Below are 19,481 nucleotides of genomic sequence, written 5' to 3'. Positions count from 1 at the left end.
AAGTGGAGGGTTTGGGATGGAAAATAAAAAGAGAACAGGGTGGGGAGGGCAAAGGGTGACACCATCTGGACTGTGGTTTTTAATGCAAAGAGGGAGAGGTCAGGGAGAAGAAAGTGAGGAAGGGAGCAGTCATGCTATTTGTGAAGCACTTACTCTGTGTCTGGTACTGTAGTGGATATAAGATAATCAGGTCGGTTACAGTTCCGGACCCACATGAGGCTCGTAGTCTAAGATGAAGAGAGAACAGGTATTAAACCCCATTTTACGGATGAGGAAACCGAAGCACGCCAAAGTGAAGCAACCAGCCTAAGGCCACACAGCAGGCAAGTGGCGAGGCTGGAATTAGAACCCAGCTCCCCTGCCTCCGGGCCCTGGGATCTTTCCCCTAGGCCGCACTGTGGCCGAGGGGAAATGGGACAGAAGGAAGAGCAATGGTGCTGCCCCATTGAATGAATTGAATCAATCGATCACACTTATTGAGCACTTACTGTGTGCAGAGCACTGTGCTACCGGCTTGGGAGACTACAGTCTAAGAAAAAGCACACATTCTCTGCCCACAACGAGTTTACAGTCTAGAAGATGCCCAGAGCAAGGAAGTGGGAAACCTGGAAGTGGGGGAGAGGGGAGGATGAAGGCGGAGGGTCATGGTAAAAGCAAAATGGATTTCCCCAAGTTTACATTTAGTCCTCCCTGATTTCTTCACATCCTATTCCTTTCTCTCCCCGCCTTCTACTTTCCCTTTCTCCTTTCGCTTCTCGTTGCCTCCCCCCCCCCCCCCCCCAAGGGTCGGTCCTGCTCCAAATTCCCGGGGATGGGTTTTCCGCCCCTTCTCCCACCCCCGGTCCTCCCCACCATCTGTGCGGCCGGATTAGCATCCGAGCCCGGGATTAGTTACATGCCACCCTCAGCCTCCGCCCGTGGGTTCGAGGGGGGGGCCCTTCCTCCTTCCATTCATTCATTTATTGAACGCCTACTGTGTGCAGAACACTGTACTAAGCGCTGGGGCTAGTACACTACCGCAATAAAGAGTTACAGGCCCGGCCCACGACGAGCTCACCGTCTTGGGGGTGGGAGGGGGAGAGACAGCGATACAAACATAAATAAATAATAATAATAATGTTGGTATTTGTTAAGCGCTTACTATGTGCAGAGCACTGTTCTAAGCGCTCGGGTAGACACAGGGGAATCAGGTTGTCCCACGTGGGGCTCACAGTCTTAATCCCCATTTTACAGATGAGGGAACTGAGGCCCAGAGAAGTGAAGTGACTTGCCCACAGTCACACAGCTGACAAGTGGCAGAGCCGGGATTCGAACCCATGACCTCTGACTCCAAAGCCCGGGCTCTTTCCACTGAGCCACGCTGCTTCCCATGTACTTTAATATGTACTATAAATTATATAAATAGAGATATGGACCGAAGTGCTGTGGGATGGGTAGAAGGGGGAAGAAGCAGAGGGAGGAAATCAGGGCGACGCAGACGGGCCCCGGTGGGGCGGGCTGGTGTTACCCGTGGGGGGCTGGTAGGTTAACCGGGCCGGTTTGCACTTCTCCGTGCCTCAGTGACCTCATCTGTAAAATGGGGATTAACTGTGAGCCTCACGTGGGACAACCTGATTCCCCTGTATCTCCCCCAGCGCTTAGAACAATGCTCTGCACATAGGAAGCGCTTAACAAATACCAACATCATTATTATTATTTGCAGGTCCACAGAGACGGGAGGAACAGAGACAGCGAGATAGAGAGACAGAGGGAGAGACGGAGCGCGAGTCCCCCAGTTGCCGCAAGGGGGCGGTGGAGAACCGGAGAACTCCGTCGGCCGAAGCCTTCCGAACCCGGGGGATGTCGTCACCCGGCCGTTGGTGACGTCACGGTGACGTCACGGTCCGGGAAGCCCAAGTTTGGCTCAATGGGGAATTCCCCGCCTTTACTGGGAAACTTCCCAGAAACTCGGTCTGGGGGGATGAGGAGCCTTTCTGCTCTCGATCTTCACCCCTCCCTCAGCCCCACAGCGCTCTATAGCCGGATCCGTAATTTATTCACTCATTCAATCGCATTTATTGAGCGCCTACTGGGTGCACGGCACTAGACTAAACGCTTGGGAAAGTACAATACAACAATAAAGTTCCCTGCCCACAACGAGCTATTTTTTGGTATTAAGATATCTCTCCCCCTCTAGATTGTGAGGTCGCTGTGGGCAGGTAATGGGTCGACCCACCGTGTGTTGGACTGTCCTCTCCCAAGCGCTTAGTACAGCGCTCTGCACACGGAAAGCCCTTGAAAAATAAGACTGATTGATTGAAACACAGTCCTGATTGATTGGCTGATTGAAACACAGTCCTGATTGATTGAAACACAGGCCTGATTGATCGGCTGAATGAAACACGGTCCTGATTGATTGGCTGATTGAAACACAGTCCTGATTGATTGAAACAGTCCTGATTGATAGATTGAAACACAGTCCCAGTGGGATAGTGAGGAGGTTCCCCCAGCTCTCCCACCTGGAATCTCTGAGCGCTCTGCTCTACCCTCTATACTCGGCCTCGCCGGGGCCTCAGTTTCCACCTCCGGAGAAGGGGAAAAGAGTTCTGCATAAGATGGGCGTGTGAGCAGGGTTGATTTCTTTGTTGCTGAATTGTACTTTCCAAGCGCTTAGTACAGAGCTCTGCTCAGAGTAAGGCTCAATACGATTGAATGAAGTAAGGGCCGTGAAGGCGCAGACTGAGGGGCGATCGAAGCCCAGATGACCTGCGGACCCCGCTTCCCCCGGGCGGGGCGGGGGCAGGTGGGACCGAGGAGGAGGGGCGCTTGTCGGACAGGTTATTACGTTAATTGTCCGCGTTAGAAAAACAGTTGCATTATACGGGTCTTATCTCCTCGTCCCTTTCTTTCTCTCCTTGCTCTTCCTTCCTTGCTCCCTGTTTCCCTCCGCTGCTGCCTGAAAATTCTCCCATATTTGTCTCCCTCGTCTTTATCTTTCTCCCTACTCCTGCATCCTCCTTCTCCCTAGGCGTCTCTCTTTGTTGTGCCCTTTCTCTATCTCATATCTCTTAAACTCTGCAGTACACCCCTATTCTCTCTAATCCCCTTCCTCTCCATGTCTCCCCATCTGGCTCTCCCTTTCTCCTTGCCTCCCTATTTGATCCCCTCTTTCTGTCTCTGTCTTTATGTCCGATTTTTCTCTTTTGTCTAGATCTCTCTCTCTCAGTAAGTTCTCCTTGACTCCAGTCTCAGTCTCTGACTCTCCCTGCCCTGACCCTTCTCTGTGGGACCGTTCTGGCCCACGACACTCATTTGGGTAGGGGGGCTCAGCCGGAGCTACCCGAGCCCCCCAGCCGGTCGCCTAGGTAACTAGGTAATGGCAGGGAAAAGGTTGTGTAACCATGGCAACAATAAACGTCAGAGCGAGCCCGTTGTCATCACACACAGACGGGGAAAGTGGGAGGTGGGAGAAGGGAAAACGGCGAGGTGGGAGAAGCAAAGGAGGAAGGGTCCTCCATCTGGGGGGGAGAGGAATAGTGGGAAGAGGTCTGGGGGCATGGGACAGTCCCACTCTGTCCCTGATGACCCCAAATCCACCCCAAAACCCAGCTCCAGGCAGTGCCCCACTGTGAAGTTGAGCACCTGCCCTAAGACCCCAGACCCAGAGTCCAGGCTTCCTGGGTCAGGGAGTGTTAAGCCTGGGTGGGAGAGGGTGAGTGAAGGGTGGGGAGTGAAGGGTGGGAAACAAAGGCTGGGATATGAATCAGCACTAGAGAGAATCAGAGCAGGAGCAGTGTGGCCTAGGGGTTACAATACGAGCCTGATAGTCAAAAGACCTGGGTTCTAATCCTGACTCTGCATCATGCATCTGCTGTGTGACCTTGGACAATTCACTTCACTTCTCTGTGCCTGTTACCTCATCCATAAAATGGGGATTAAGACTGGGAGCCCCGTGAGGGACATGGACTGTGCCCAACTTGATTAGCTTGCCTCTACCCCAGCGCCTGGCACACAGTAAGCGCTTAACAAATACCATAAAAAAAGGATCCGTCACTGTGTGCGTTAACTAGTGTGTCCCTGGGTCCCCATATCTGAGAGTGCCGAAGTGGGTAGCAGACGCTACGTTTTGCCTCCCGTGTGAGTTTAGGCGAGAGGTGTCAGTGGAGGTGTCAGTTTATGTCAAGGACCTGTCTCCTAGTGTACATGAGCGTCTATGTGGGTGTGCCTCTGCGTGTCTGAGCATATGTATTACTGTTGCTGTGGCTGAGTATATGTGTGTGAGTTGTGAGTCTGCCAGTGTAAGCGCTTCTGTCGGTGTGCATGTGTGTGTATCTCCCCTCAGGCAGCAGCCAGAGGAAGCTCCGGTCACAGCTGCCTTTCCCTCACGCTAAGATTTCCTTCCTCTTATTGAGAGAAGCCTCAGAGGTGATAGCCAGGCCCTGGCCACCGGCTGGGGGGACCTGCCTGGGCTGGGGGTTGGGGAGCTGCTGGGGTGAGGGGCAGGGGAGAGGGGGGAATCCTGTGACTCAAGCAGAGGCCCAGATGATGGCCGGTCGGGCCTCAGATGGACCTCTGGGCTTCCTCCCCTCCCCGGGGCCGGGTCACTGACTCTCTTCCCTGGGGAAGAGGAAAGAAATGGGAATCCCCTAGAGCGGCCTTTCCTGAACCGTCACATCCGGGGTCTGAATGTGGCAATCTCAGACAGGCCTCTGGGCCTCCACTTCCCCTTCCCGGGGCAGGGGTTGGGGAGGGGCGGCTGCCTCTCAGGAGCCACTCCCACCCTGCCTGCCCCAACTCATGCCCCTGGGAGAAGCCCTGCGGCACCTCTGGAGCCTCGGGACTATGGGAGTCAGGGTGCCTGGATGCCAGCCCCCCTGAACTCACTGAACAACTTAGGGTCAATTCCTTTCCCTCTCTGGATCTCTCTCCTAGGGCCTACCCTAGGGCCGGAACAGGGGAAAGTTCCCTGTTGCCACATAGGTGTTTGGCATTGTTTATTTTTAGGGTTTTTTTTGGGGGGGGGGGTCATTTCCCGCTTGTGCCGAGAGAAGGAATGGGAAAGTGGCGAGGAGGGGAGGGAGGGAGAGGAGAGGGGAGGTGAAGAGGGGAGGAAGGGAGGAGGGAAGGGGGAGGGAAAGGGGAAAAGGGGAGGGAGGAGAAAAGGGGAGAGAGGGGGAAGGAGAAGGGGAGGAGGGGAAGGGAGAAGGGGAGGGAAAGGGGAAGAGAGGAGGAAAGGGGGAGGGAGAAGGGGAAGAGGGGAAGAGGAGAAGAGGGAAAGGGGGAGAAAGGAAGGAGGGGAGAGAAAAGGGGAACAGGGGAAGGCGTTTCCCGAGCCCCAGGGTCTGGTGTGGCCCAGGCTGTCTGGTTGCCTAGGGCCACGTGTCTCAGGAGTCCATCCTGCATCCTCCCCCACATCTCCTGCATACCCCGACCGGAAGCCCAAGGAAACCCCTGTCCAGTGACCCATGGATATGTGGGGAGGGAAGAAGCTACTCCTGTAGGCAGACATGGATCCAGGCCCTGGGCAACAAGCTCCTTCAGGACCTGCCCACACCGCATCTCCAAGCGACCCAATGCAGATGGGTGACAGGAGTGACCACCCCCTTTGCGAGAATCCCAAAGTACTTTCTAGACGACCTTCCAGGGCCACCCCTGCGCTACCTTTCCCGAGAGGCCTGGATCCTCCCTCCCCCGCACCCTGACCGGACCGCTGAGCCTGCGGGGTCCAACCTCGGCGCCAGGGGTGAGGGTGACCGATAGGCAGGGAGGGCCGTGGGGGGAGGTGGCCGGCCCTCACCCGTCCTGGCCGGCCCTTGCCCGCCCCCGCCCACCCCTGCCCGGCCTCGTTGATATTCCAGGCAGGCCCCGGGCTAGCTGCAGAAACCATGGTTATCCGGCCTCCGCGGTTCCCCCCGCCCCGGCCCATGCTCCCCGCCGCATCCCAGACGCCGGGGGTCCAGCAGGCCCATGCCCCCAACTCGGGGCACCGACTATCCGGCACCTGGGGTCTCCACCTGAATGCCATGGGGCTGTGCCTTTCCACATGCCCCGTTCCCTCCTGACTCCTCTCCCCCCAGTTCCCTACCACCCCAGGGATGAAAAGTTCTGGGACATTCTCTGCCCCCTCCCCACCACACACCCATAGGTGGGCCAGCTTGTCTCTCCCTGGCCAGGGTGAGTCATGGGAGGGAAATAGCATAGACAAGGGGAGGGGGCTCCTTCCCAGAACGCTGAAATAGAGATGGGGCAGCTGCTGCTGGGATTCCAGAATGATGGGGGCGGGTGTGGCGAAGGCCTGTCTTGACCTGATCACGTCACCTTCCACCCCGGTGACCCCATGGGGCTGACCTAGGGACTGTGGGCATGGTGCTTCCATCTTGAGGGGGTGAAGCCAGGGGTGGGCTGGGCCTAGGGCCTCCTGTATGCCCTCTGAGTGGCACAGGGAGCCCCTGGCACTTCAGTCCAGTTGGCCATCTCCAGACCCTCAAGCCAGCTTTCTCCATCTTTCCTGAGGTTGGGGCCAAGCAAGGGGACCAAAAGGAATAGGGAAGGGGAGGGGTCTGAAAACACACACCCTACCCAAAAGCAAAGAGCCCTTGCCTCACAATCCCGATCCCAAATCCCTGTCAGAGAAAGGAGTCATGAGGGCAGGGTTGCTCACCTCTCCATCTGCTATGGGCTCATCTGTCCCCTCAGCCACAGAGGGGCCCAGGTCTGTTCGCTCTGCTGAACTCTGTGGAGAGAAAAGGGTATTGATAGGTGAGTTGGCCTGTGTAGGATAGTATCGTAGGTGTGTATCCGTGAGCATTCTATCTACCTGTGGGAGTGTGAGTCCATGCATATCAATGGTATTTACTAAGCACTATCCTAAGCAGTTATATGATACAACAGGCTTAGTAGACACCTTCCCTGCCCATAAAAGCTGTAAATAAAATAAATAAATAAATAAATAAATAAATAAATAAATAAATAAATAAATAAATGGCATTTATTAAGCACTTACTCTGTGCCAAGCACTGTTCTAAGCGTAGTCTGTTCTAGGGTAGTCACAAGGTAATCACGTTGTCCCACGTGGGGCTCACAGTCTTAATCCCCATTTTACAGATGAGGTAACTGAGTCACATAGAAGTGAAGTGACTTGCCCAAAGTAGTCTGTAGACCGGGCCCAGGCTGGGGCCGGGGGGAACTAGTAGGTCCCCCTGGCCACACTGAGAAGGGCCTGGCCCCTGGGAGCACCAGCAGCCAGAGCTAGGCAGGAATAGAACTGGAAGCAGAGCCAGTCCTGTGTACTGGTAGAAAGGGCACCTCCAGCCGGGTCGGCCTTCCCTTTGAAGTGTGGCTTTAGGGAGGGGGTGGGAGGGGAGCAGGTGGGGCCCGGAGAGGACCCATCACCCCACCTCTGCCCATCGAAGGACAAGAAAGCCCGGGACCGGTTGGGCTGAAACATGAGGCTGGAGCTATGGCACGGGAACGGCCCCCAGGGAGGGGGCGGAGGCTGGGCTGGGGCTGGAGCTAGATTGAGGCTGAAGGCGCTGGACACTCTCTCCCCCACGGTCATCAGAGAAAGGCCCTGCCCAGCTTACCTCTCTCTCTTGTTGCCCAGAGGAGACGTCCCTGCCCCAGCCCATCCACCCAGCTGACACATCTTGCTAAAAACTCCCTGCTCTCCCCTCTAGGGGAGTATGGGGTTTCGGAGCCGCTGGAGGCCAATGAGCTCTGCTCTCCTTCTGCCCCACTGCCTGCCCCCCACCCCACCCCCCAGCTGGGCTATTAAAGTTGCAGAAAGCTCCTCAGAGCTCAGAGGAGACGGGGCCAGAGAAGTGGAGACATGATGTTTCCCGAAACAGCCAAGTTTGTGGTCAACTACCTGCTGTCCAGGTGAGTGGGCGGTGGGGAGCTGAGTGTGGGGACTTGGAGACCAGCAACCGGGGGGGTGTGGGTCCCCCAAAGAAAATTTAAAGCTCCTCACGAAAGCAGAAGTCCATCCCTGGGGGAGAAGACTAAAAGGCAGAGTTCTGGAAGAGAAAAGTACCCATCTCCTGGCTGACCCAGAACCCTCACTATCCTGTTGCTGCTGCCTCCTCCTCCTCCCACCCCGGCAGCCAGACTTCCCTGCTAACTTAGACCCCTATCTCTCCTTTCTTCCAACCTCAAGCATCCTCCATGCCAAGTAAACTGCCTCCTTGCAACTCCCTAACAATAATAATAATAATAGTAGCACTGGATAACACTTACTCTGTGCCAAGCACTGGGGTAGACATGGGATAATCAGGTCAGGCACATTCAGTCTAAAAGGAAGGAAGAAGAGATAGTTAATCCTCATTTACAGATGAAGAAATGTGAGGCCCAGAGAAGTTAAGTTACTCGCCCAAGGTCACATGGTAGGCAAATGATGGAATGGGATGAGAACCCAGATCCTCTGCCTTCTAGGCTTCTGCTCTTTCCACCAGGCCACACTGTTTCTTGACCTAGGCTTGCTCCACCCAGGTCTCCCCATCCCGTTCTGAGGACCTTTTGCCTTGAGAAGCCTTTTTCCTCATGGCCCTCCCTGCTCCCATCCCCCACACCCATCTCCCCTCCTTGACCGGTGGCTTGAAGTTAGCCTTTTCCAGGTAGCTTTCCCAGATTGGCCCCACCAGGTCTCCAGAATGCCAGGCTGATCCATGACTCACCTCCTTTCTAAGTGCCTCATGCCAAGACCACCTCCGTGGGTCCCTGATAGATGGGGAGCTCCCTGAGGGAAGGGAACTATGCCTCTGGGACAACACTGCCCTCCTCTCCACCCTCCGTGTTCCACCACCCCCTTCCTCAGCAGACGGCCCCGGGCCCCCCCGCCCCACCGCCTGGACCAGGACTCCTGCTTCTACAGTAGCCGGAGGACGCTGTTTCCTCCTCCTCCGTCTCCGGGCAGCCTGAGCCTCCAGGATTACTGGCTGAGCCCACAGCGCCGTTACCTGGCCGGCTCAGCCTGGCGCTGGCCCACCCGCCGCCTGCTCCTGCTCCCGCCTTCCACCGGCCTGGCCGACTTCGAGTCGGCCACCCGTGCCAGTTGCTGCGGCTACCGGCCCAACCTCATGTGAGTGGGGAGGGGCCTGGAGCCAGGGGCTTGGGGCCTGGGTCAGGGGGCCGGAGCCTGGGAAGCCTGGGTCAAGCATGAAGGGAGGAAAAGGGGGTGGGAGACTGCCGAAGCCTGCAGGAGGCAGGGTGGATGGGAAGGGCCTGCGCAGTCTGAGTTCTTTGGGTCTTTGCTCCCAGAAACCCGCTACCGTCTCCTGAGGCAGGGGGCCTAGGGGAGAACTCAGTTCCTGGGGCTGTCGGGGCACAACTCTGGATACCCCTCTCTGGCTTGGTCCTCCTGGGGCCCTCGTTGCCCAAGGCCAGGATGGCCTTCAACGTGCTAGGTTGGCACGTTGGCAGAGCCGTCACGGTGCTTCGTCCCCCAGCAGCCCCTGGATGGCTGGCGGGGAGAGAGGATGGGGCAGTGGGGAGGGGGAGGAGGACAGGAGAGAGGGGTCCAGGCCCAGCCTGTCTTCCCCGTGCCACCCAGGTGGAAATACCACTGGCAGAACCTCAACCACCGTTTCTTGGGCAAAAGGATGCGCCACCTGATACCACTGTACCTGTGACCAGCCAGGTGAGGGGGCGACAGGCGTGGAGGCAGACAGCACACTTGTACACAGCCCAGCCCATGGCCACGTGTTTGCTCGCTCCCCCACCCACGCCCACTTCGGGGGCCTCCTTGCCCCTTCCTCCGATTCCCATGCCCAAGTGGATGACCAGCGGGTCCCTGTGTGTGCAGGATGGGTGGGAAGGAGGGACACCTACATGGGCACTCTCCCTCCCCCGACTCCGGGCCGGGCCCCCTCTGCTTCCCCGTTTCCTGTTGACCTTGGCTCCCGCCAGCTGTTTCCCGGCCTGGCTCCCGGGAATCCTCCTTCCGGCTCCAGTTCAATCCCGCCCCCCAACCCTGCCTTCCTTAAAGCTTCTCAGCCACCCCTCCCACTACCTTCCCTCTTTCGACTCCCTCTCTCCTGGGGTGTGGGGGGGAAGGGGTGAGACACCCAAGGGAATAAATTCCCACCTTGGGTTGGACCAGACTTCCCACTCCCTTCCGATTCTCTGAAGTTAACACACACACACTCACTCATCCACCACACCCAGTTGCGGGCAAAAGTCCGTTTCCTTCCCATATCTGGAGCCTTTTCTTCTCTCCTCTCCCCCTCCTCTTCCTTCTCTCCCCTCTTCCCTCTCCTCTAAGCCTCTTCCTGTTCCTTCTCTCCCTCCTCGCTTCTCCCCAGGGCTGTAGCCCAGCAAGGATAAACACCGTAACCTTCTCTGGGGAGTGGAGGAAGCTGCAGGGGCTGGAGACTGTGCCGGGGGTCTTTGGGGCAGGTTCAGAAGCAGGGGCAGATTCAGGGGCAGGGATGAGATTGTATTCCTCAGCTACTCCCAACATATTTATTATAAAATCCTCCCCACCTGGAGCCCAACTGTTTTGGACGCCCTAGTCCCGGTTGGCCTCCGACCACTGCCTCTGTTAGCCTCTCAACTCGACCTGGATGTGGCATCTCTGTGCAACTGTGTGCATGTGTGAGGTGGGGGTGGGGAGGGCGTGAATGCATGTGTATTTGTGGGTGTAAGTGTGAGCACTGTTGGGGCTTCGGGGGAAAGAACCCGGCTCTGGGACTCAGGAGACCAGGGTCCTAATCCCGGTTCTGCCCACTGGTGCTGACGGGAAACCACCTAGAAGGTCCCACGGGTAGACGGGCCCAGCAGGAATTGGAAAAATATCTGGCTAACACGGGCGGGGAAGACCACAGCAACCACCGAGGCGGCCGCCTGCCGGGTCACGGCTTGGAGGCCCGGCGTTGGCGCCGGGCTGCATCCACAGATGAGTCCTGCACAGCGGAAACCGTTGTAGGTGCTTCACCGTGTGCTGCACCCCTGCCCGCCTACTCGCTCGTTGCACTCCGACCCTCGGGGAGGGAACTCGACTGGCAGGAACCAGAGCGTGAGAGGGACTGCACGAGACTCCAGTGCTTGAATCACATCCTCCGTAAAGATTCTTGGACCTGAAGCCCCAGGACTGAGGTTCTCTCAGTGCTCCTGACGGGAGACTCCATCCCCCACATCACGTGGGTGTGAGTGTTCTGTGTCTGTCTGTGTACATATGTGTGTGTGTGTCTATATATGGATCAATGGGTGGGTCTGCCATGGCTGGCAACTCAGTGTGTACGTTTTACAGCTGTGTGTGAGTGTGTATGTGTCCATCACTGAAGGATGGGGGAGTGCTGCTGGCCAACTCAAGTCACCTGAGAAGCTGGTGAGAGGTGAAGGGTGGGTGGGACCCGTTTGGGGCAGTCAATGGGACAGGGAATAGGGCAGAGGCCATGATGGGCCAATATCAACAATTGGTTGGGCTCCATAATCTCCTGCCGGCAACCCACCCACCAGCCTCTCCTCCATGTGGTCCTCTCCAGCCCCTCTCTCCACCCCAAACACACACACGCACCCCCTCCCAGATGCACATACACCTCATAAACATACCCCTACACACCACCTACATGCACTTGAACTCCCCCAACACACACACACACACATACACACACACCCAAAACCCTGATCACACACCTACACAAACCGGCCAAACATTCAAATATACTCACAGACACATATTCACACATCGATTACCCACCCTCTCCCTCAAACACACTCTCACATGCACAATCCCCCAGAACACAGGCTCAGTCCCCTGGGGCAGGAAGCCCACCACTAGGGCCGTACCCAGTCTCCCTCTCCCCATCCCCCTCCACCAAGCTGCATCACACCCAGGCCATTTCCAGGTCACTGGCCCTGGGGCCTCTGACGACAAGAGGAAACAAGAATGTCATGGCTTCCTTCCTCCTCAGGGGAAGTGAGTCCTGGAGGGGTTCTCAGAGGATCCCTCTGCCCCTGTCCCAGCCCAGAGAGATCAGTGGGCTGGGAGGCAGGACACTTGGGCCCTGGAAATGAAGATGCTGAAGTTTTGCAGGGCCTGGGGGCTTCTCCTGACAAAACTTGGGTAACCCTCTCTTAGTGTGGAGGCAGGGGCTGGCCCCAATGACTTCTGGAGGCCATTACCCTCCTGGGGTCCACTCTGTCCCTCTTCATCTGGATGATTTTCTTTGTGTGGAACCTCAATTATTCTGACTGGGCCTGGCAGAATGAATAGGAGGTTCCCAGCCTCCAATAACTCCTCTGACTTTGGCTTCCAGTGAGACCCCTCCCCATTACCCACAGCCTCCAGCAACCCCTCACTCTGGCCTCCAAGGAGCCTCCTCTCTCTAGCCTCTAGTAACCCCCTTCCACCAGACCTCCAGTAAGCCCCCTCCCCCAACTGACCTTTAGTAACTTCCCCACTCTGGCCTCCATTGAGCTCCTACCCTCAGGTATCCAAAGAGCCTCCTCTAGTAAACCATCCATTCCAGGCTCTGGTGAGCGCCTTCCCATCCCAGCGACTTCCTCCACCCTCATGCCTCCAGTGAGCCCCCTCTCCCTCCCAGCCTCCAATAATGCCCTGCCCTCAGGCCTATAGTTACCCCTAGGGAGGTTGAAATTCCTGCCCTTCTCTCTCCTCCACCTTCTGAACTCCCTCCTTGTCCTCCTCCTCCTTCCTCTCTCAGCCTTCTCTTCTCCCAATTCCTTCCTCCTTCCATCACCAGCCCTCTGCCTGCTGGGTGGATTGTCACCCACACCAGGTGTGTGGAAGGGAATGCTGGACTTGAGGGGCAAGGGAGTAGTGGCAGAGGGGTCTTTCTCCCCTCACCCAATTTCAGCACATATGCCTTAGTCCATTCCCTTTCCCACTGTCCTTCCCCATGCTCTTCTGCTAAGCCCTGTCCAGACTCCACCCCTCTCTCCCCCCAGCCCCCAACAAACCCTCCCCTCCCTCCTTGATATACAGACATCATCAGCCACAGACAGAGGGAGGGGAGAGTGTCTGGGGTCGGGAACAGAAGGAGAGGGTGCGGGTCCAGCCAGCCAGAGCTGGGGATGCCAGAGGGCAGCTGTGCCCAGCAGCCAGTCAATCCCCCATTCATGGGTGGCTTCTGGGCTCAGGACAACACCTTAAAGAGACAGAGTCCTGCCTGCCTGCCTTCCTTCCTTCCTCCCTCTCTCCCCTCTCCCACAGGCTGTCCCTCTTCCCTGCCGGGATAGCCAGGGCCCAGCCCAGTCCGATCCGGCCCAGGTCAGCAGCTGGGTACAGCAGGCGCCAACGGGAAGAGATGAAGGCCCTCCCCACTGGCCTGGGTCCTCTCCCCACCTCCTTACAGAGGACCCCACCCCACCCGTAGGACCGAGTAGAGATTCATTAAGGTGTTTTTCAGGGGCTTTGGTGGATGGATCCCAGAAGAACCCATGACAATCCCATGATCATCCGATGACGATCCCATGATGATCCTGAACCTTGCTCTTCGGGGATGGGGTTTGCTACCTTGACCCACACTGAGCTCTGTGTCTCCCCCTTCCCCTGCTCCACCACACAAATAAAGCAGCTTTGATGAGCCTGCTTCTCAGTGGGGAGAGAGGGTGACATGTGAGAGAGGGGACTGAGGGAGACCCAGGGCCCTAGCCTCAGGTTAAGGGACTTTTAGCCCCCCACCTCACCAGGACCCCTCTCTCAGAGAGAGCTGAGCCCCAGAGAGAAGAGTCCCCGTCCCCCTCCACCCACCGCCCACCCTCCTCTGAACTCAGAGTTTGGGAGTAGAATAGGTCAGGGGTCAAGGGGCATCACCGGGGCATCTGGAACCTCTGGATCTTCCCACTGGCTCCTCCTCTCTCCTGCCACCCTGCCCCCTCCCACTCTGCTGCCCACAGCTCCCCCTCCCCCCCTTCCCCCAGACCAGTCATTGTTCCTGGGCAGAGAGCTGGTGTGGAGGAAGAATCAGGGTCTGTGTGGTGCCTGGGGCCTGGCCCAGGGTAGATTCCAGCACTGCCAAGAGAGGGGGAGAAATGAACTATTGGGGGGGCAGGGGGGCTCCCTCTCCCCATGACCTCTGACCCCAAGATCTGAGTGAGAGGTCTAAGGGAAGAGGCCCGGAGCTGCTGTTTCTTTCTTCCTCTCTGCCCCCACCTCCCAACACTGCCATCTCAGGTAAAGAAGATCCCACCCACATGGGTACATGGCCACTGTGTTGAAGGGTGAAGAGGTGTCCAGCCCTGGCAGCTGGCAGCATCAGGCACTGGGAGGCAGATTCCTGGGGACCTCGGGGGCTCCCAAGGACCTTAGGAGGGGATACGCCATGCCCAGGGCTGCCAACCACAGGGTCGGACTGGGAGTCAGTGCCCAGGACCAGGCTGGCAGATGACAATCCATCCCCCTCCTTGTCCTGGAAAATTAAGGGGGATGCCAAGGGCGACGGGAGCATTCTTGCTAGAGGCAGCAAAGACCAGCCTCCCCCCCGCCTTCCCGACCCCGCCGTTATCCCCAGACACCCACTCCCCCTACCAGTCAGACCAAAATAAGATTAACCTTGATCTTGTTAGCTATTAGTGGTTGGGTCCTACCAGCTGTCCCTGGGTGGGACAGGGCTCTTACATAGTAGGGTGAGAGGTAGGCACATCCTGGAAGGCTGAGAATGGGTTTTCAGCTACTTCTCCCTCAAAACACGGCTGGAAAAGAATGAGGGGATACAACTTGAGGGGTGGGTACCACCAAGCCAGGGACTTCCAGACCCCAGGCAACACTGGGGTCTCTGAGATGATAAGCTCTTTGAGGACAGTGATCGTGTCTACCAACTTTATTGGAATGGAGTCTCCCAAGTGCTTAGTACAGTGCTCTGCACCCAGTAAGCACTCAATAAATTCTGCTGATTGATTGATTGATTAGGTGTTACCATCAGGACATGCACCAGGAGGGAGATCCAGTCAGGAAAGGAGAGAGGGTCCCCTCCCCTCCAGGGGATATGACAGCTTCCCCCCATACCATCAAGCAGCAGCACGGCCTAATGGATAGAACACAGTCCTGGGAGTCAGAAAGACCTGGGTTCTAATCCCAGCTCTGCCACTTATCTGTTGAGTGACCTTGGACAAGTCGCTTTGCTTCCTCTGTACCTCATATACCTCATCTTTAAAATGGGGATCAAGACTGAAAACCTCATGTGGGACAGGGACTGTGTCCAACCCGATTTGCTTGTGTTCACCCCAGCGTTTAGTACAGTACCTGACACACAGTAAGCACTTAAATATTATTATTGCTCACCCATCTTCTGTGCCAGGCACGCTGCTCAATCCACATCCCTCAAGGCGAGCTGCCATGTCCATTCTCATCTCCACTCCCATCTCCGCTCCAGGCTGCTCTCTAAATAGTCATTAGCCTCCCTGCCCTCCTGCCACCTCCAGCCTGTGCCAGGCACCCTAGCCCTCCCCTCCCGTCCCCTCTCTCCCCTCCCTCTCACAATGCAACCAGGTGGGTGGCACTGAGGAGGTCCAGAATGTGCCAGGGGCAGGGGATCCAGGGAGGGACCCTGGCCCCATTTCCCCAGGGGTCAAGATGGAGTGGGGGAGGGTCTGCCATGGCAGGTTAGGGTGGGGGCGGGGAGGCTCGGGCTCAGAGCTGAGCACTGGTTGGTCTAGGAAACAAACAGACATCGTCTCTGCTGAAATAAAAGCTCCAATTGTTTGCTGGAGCTGGTGCAGGGTCCCCCCTCCCCCCTCGCCCCTGCCCCCAACTCCCCAAGCGTGCAATGCCACCGGCAAAACAATCTGCTCCTGTGAGATGTTTTGGCCACACTGGGCATTGCTGTAGCAAGCAGGATGAGGCTGGCGGACACCAGCCACGGGCACTGACCACCCAGTCCACACTGACCTCTCTCTCTCTCTCCCTCTGGGGCCCATATGCCCTCACTCACAAGCATCGGGCCCTAGGGGCACCTTGCTATGGGGAATCGGCCCAGCTCACACCCCCAAAAGAGTCCTTCCCCAGGGCATTCTTCTGCATCACCACCCCCAGCTTCCTGGTGCCAGACTAGACCAGTCTGGGAGGGACAGTCCAAGAGACCAGTCAGTCAGCCAATCATACTTACTGAGCATTTACTGTGTGCAAAGCACTGTCCTAAGTGCTTGGGAGAATACAATAAAAGTGACACATTCCCTGCCCACAACAAGTTTGCAGTCTAGAGGAGACAGACATTCATATAAATAAACTACAGCTGTGAGCTCATTGTGGGCAGGGAGTGACGCAGCTTCGAGATGTACTTTCCCAAGCACTTAGTACGGTGCTCCGCACACAGTAAGCGCTTAATAAATACGAATGAATGAATAACATGTGTCCCACCTCAGTCCTTTCAGAAGTTCACAGCTAGAATGGGTGTAAGTAAGGCATGCTGGTGGGACCTGAGCTCGCCCATATATACCCGCACCATTAATTGCCTGCCACCCCCACCTCCCACGGCAACCATGCGCACACAGGTGGTTATAAATAGCCGTTGTCTCTTTAACGTGCCAGCTGAGGTGTGAGCTGGAGGAGGCGGCAGCTGCCGGGATGCAAATGAACCCGGAGTGAAATCACCGAGGCGTTAACCCCTTCTGGCTTGGGCCGGCGAATAGCGGCCACTCCGGAGGGGGAATAATAATAATAATAATAATTGTGCTATTTCTCAAGCGCTTACTATGTGCCAGGCACTGCAGTAAGCGCCGAGGTGGATACCGGCAACCCACTGCCTATCATTCATTCACGGTAACTCTTGAGCTCTTGAGCAGAGCACTGTACTAAACGCTTGGAATAATAATGTTGGTATCCGTTAAGCGCTTACTATGTGCAGAGCACTGTTCTAAGCGCCGGTAATCAGGTTGTCCCACATGAGGCTCACAGTCTTAATCCCCATTTCACAGATGAGGTAACTGAGGTACGGAGAAGTTAAGTGACTTGCCCACAGTCACACAGATGACAAGTGGCAGAGCCGGGATTCGAACCTATGACCTCTGACTCCCAAGCCCAGGCTCTTTCCACTGAGCCACGCTCTAATTCGGCCACAGATTAAAGGCAATCCCTGCCCAACGACGGGCTCACAGTCTAAAAGGGGGAGGCAGGCAGCAAAAGAAAAGACGTGGGACTCAGTCTCAATTCCCACTTTGCAGATGAGGTAACTGAGGCACAGAGAAGTGAAGTGACCTGTCCAAGGCCACGCACTAGACAAGCGGCGGAGCTGGCATTTGCCCTGGGTTGGGGCGGAGGGTGCAGGGGAAGGAGGGCTGTGAGCTCCAGGGGCGTCTCTCTCAGACAATCACCTCCGCTCCTCCCCGAACCGAGGTCTAGGGGCAAAGGATAGGAGGCAGGGGGATGGCCGAGATGGAGGAAGCGGGCGGGGGAAGGGAAGGAGGAGCAAAGGGGGCGGGAGGAGGGGGCAGGGTTTTCTTTATTTGTATTGAAGGAGGGGCCGGCCATCCGGCGATTATGTCATCTTCCGTTTACTGTTTGGACGACCAGGAGTGACACCGGTCGTCGTCACCAATCCCCGCCCCGCCAGACATAATAATAATAAGGGTGGTATTTGTTAAGCGCTTACTCTGTGCAAAGCACTGTCCTAAACTAAGTTGATCAGGATGTCCCACGTGGGGCTCACAGTTCTAATCCCCATTGTACAGATGAGGTAACTGAGGCCCAAAGAAGTGAAGTGACTTGCCCAGAGTCACCCAGCTAGCAAGCGGCGGAGGCGGAATTCGAACCCATGACCTCTGACTCCCAAGCCCGGGCTCTTGCCACTGAGCCACGCTAGACTTGTCTGCCGACTGGCAGGGTCGCCGGGCGAAACAGAACAAATGTGAAATAGAGATCTTCCTATTTTCACCAAGGACATGGGGAGCTCAGAGGCGGCTGGGTTACGCACCGCAGGGTGTGCGTGTGCCTGCGCGCGTCTGTGTGTACACGACCAGGTGTGAGCATCTGTAGGTGTGAGCCCGTGTGCAACCCAATGCCCGGGACCCCCGTCCTCACATGGTGGTGGTGAATGCTTGGGAGGAGCGGGGGCGGGAAAGGACGTGTAAGGACGTGGCTGGAGATGCTGTGTGTCCGGGGGTGGGTGGGAGTGTGTCAGTGTGTCACTGTGTCAGTGTGTGTGGTGTGTGGGAGGGTGGGGGGGGGACGGACAGGGAGGAGGGTGGGGGAGGGTCTGCACAGAGGCTGTGAGTCAAGCTGGGCCGCTTCTGGGTTTCCCGGGAACAGGGTTAGTGGGTCAGTCCCCAGAGTGGCTGGAGGTGGGAGGATGCTCAGGGGGCTGGTCGGGGGGGGGGGGGGCTGCGCTGGACTGGAGCCCCTCTCCCTTCCGGGAAACCCCCCTGCTCCAACTCTGGGGTCTGCGCCCCCCCCCCAGTCCCCGGCACCCTTCCTCTAACGTGGGGGGTGACAGGCGAGTCACTGAGGGAGTCTGTGGGTGTCTGCTCCTGCATGTGAGGGGTGGGGGGGAGGGGGCGGTGGGCTCAGCCGGAAGAGTCCGTGTGGGAGTTCCAGGGAGGCAGCTGTCTACACGTGAGGGGACACGTCTTCCTGGGACACTTCATCCTATCCCACCCCCTGCCCCTTCCCCAGCTCCCACCATCACGCTAAAGGCTAGGGCTTCCCGGCAGAAAATCACCTCTGATTTTTTTTTGCGGGGGAAGTTGGGCCCCTCCAAGCCCCTCCTCTCCCCCAGCTCACACCCCCATGCTAGGGTCGCCAGGATCTGGCTTTTCGTGCCCTGGAACAGGTGTCCTTAGCAGCCACATATCACTGGGGTAAGGGGGAGCAGAGAGGGGACGTGGGCTGAGTTGGGCTAGCTCTGGCCCAGATCTGGCCTGGGGCTGGGGCCAGTGTACGAACTGAGCTAAGTTCAGTGGACTTGGACTGTGAGCCTTATATGGGACAGGGGCTGTGTCCAATCTGATCGTCTTGTATCTACCCCACTGTAAGATGTAAGCTCACTGTGGGCAGGGAAGGTGTCTGTTATATAGTTATATTGTACCCTCCCAAGCGCTTAGTAGAGTGTTCCGCACACAGTAAGCACTCAATAAATACGTTTGGCTGTCTACAGTGCTTGACACATAGTAAGCACAACACACACATACAATAAAAAGTCTCCTCCCCAGTGCGCTCGCTCTCTCACCTCGCCTTTTCCTCCCTCTTAGCTCTCACTCTTTCTTTATTTCTCCTTCTCTCCGTCTTCCCACTCCCCATTTCCCTTCTTTCCTCTTTGGCATCAGGATCTCTGCCTGTCTCTGTCTCAGCTTCCTTCTCTCAGTCTCTCTCCACTCCACATCCCCGGGTCTCTCGGCAGTGGTTACCATGGTTACGTCCGGGTGAGTCTCTGGGAAGCAGAGCCTTCGCTGAAGTTTCCTGGGTGCTGGAGAAAGGGGGTAGGGCAGAGCTTTGAGGCTTCAGAGCCGAGAGATAGATTCGGATTCAAGGCCCGGCCCCAGGCTAGGAGCTAAACCCTGGTGGGGAGCCGGGGTGGTCAAAGAGGGAGATGAGGTAGAGAGGAGGGGGCTTT

The 19,481-nt window shown here is 56.9% G+C and overlaps 2 long non-coding RNA genes across 3 annotated transcripts; one reads left to right on the top strand and one right to left on the bottom strand.

Moving 5' to 3' along the window:
- Positions 1-190: 190 nt before the first annotated feature.
- LOC114817492 lies at positions 191-8,258 on the bottom strand. 2 transcript variants are annotated; one of them, XR_003765354.2, is made up of 3 exons: positions 8,215-8,258; positions 6,641-6,712; positions 191-227 (listed from the first exon to the last, which is right to left on the bottom strand). It is a non-coding gene; the product is annotated as an uncharacterized LOC114817492 (long non-coding RNA). The 2 variants fall into 2 exon arrangements; XR_003765355.1 differs by lacking the exon at positions 8,215-8,258 and adding an exon at positions 6,983-7,026.
- A 539-nt stretch (positions 8,259-8,797) lies between these two features.
- On the top strand, positions 8,798-13,523 carry LOC120638871. The gene is made up of 3 exons (XR_005660889.1): positions 8,798-9,055; positions 9,527-9,613; positions 13,347-13,523. It is a non-coding gene; the product is annotated as an uncharacterized LOC120638871 (long non-coding RNA).
- The last annotated feature ends 5,958 nt before the right edge of the window (positions 13,524-19,481 follow it).

This window comes from Ornithorhynchus anatinus, chromosome 16 (genome assembly GCF_004115215.2).
Source record: "Ornithorhynchus anatinus isolate Pmale09 chromosome 16, mOrnAna1.pri.v4, whole genome shotgun sequence".
Classification (NCBI taxonomy): Eukaryota; Metazoa; Chordata; class Mammalia; order Monotremata; family Ornithorhynchidae; genus Ornithorhynchus; species Ornithorhynchus anatinus.
The sequence above is the reverse complement of the archived record's forward strand: the minus strand, read 5'-3'. Positions and strand labels throughout refer to the sequence as shown.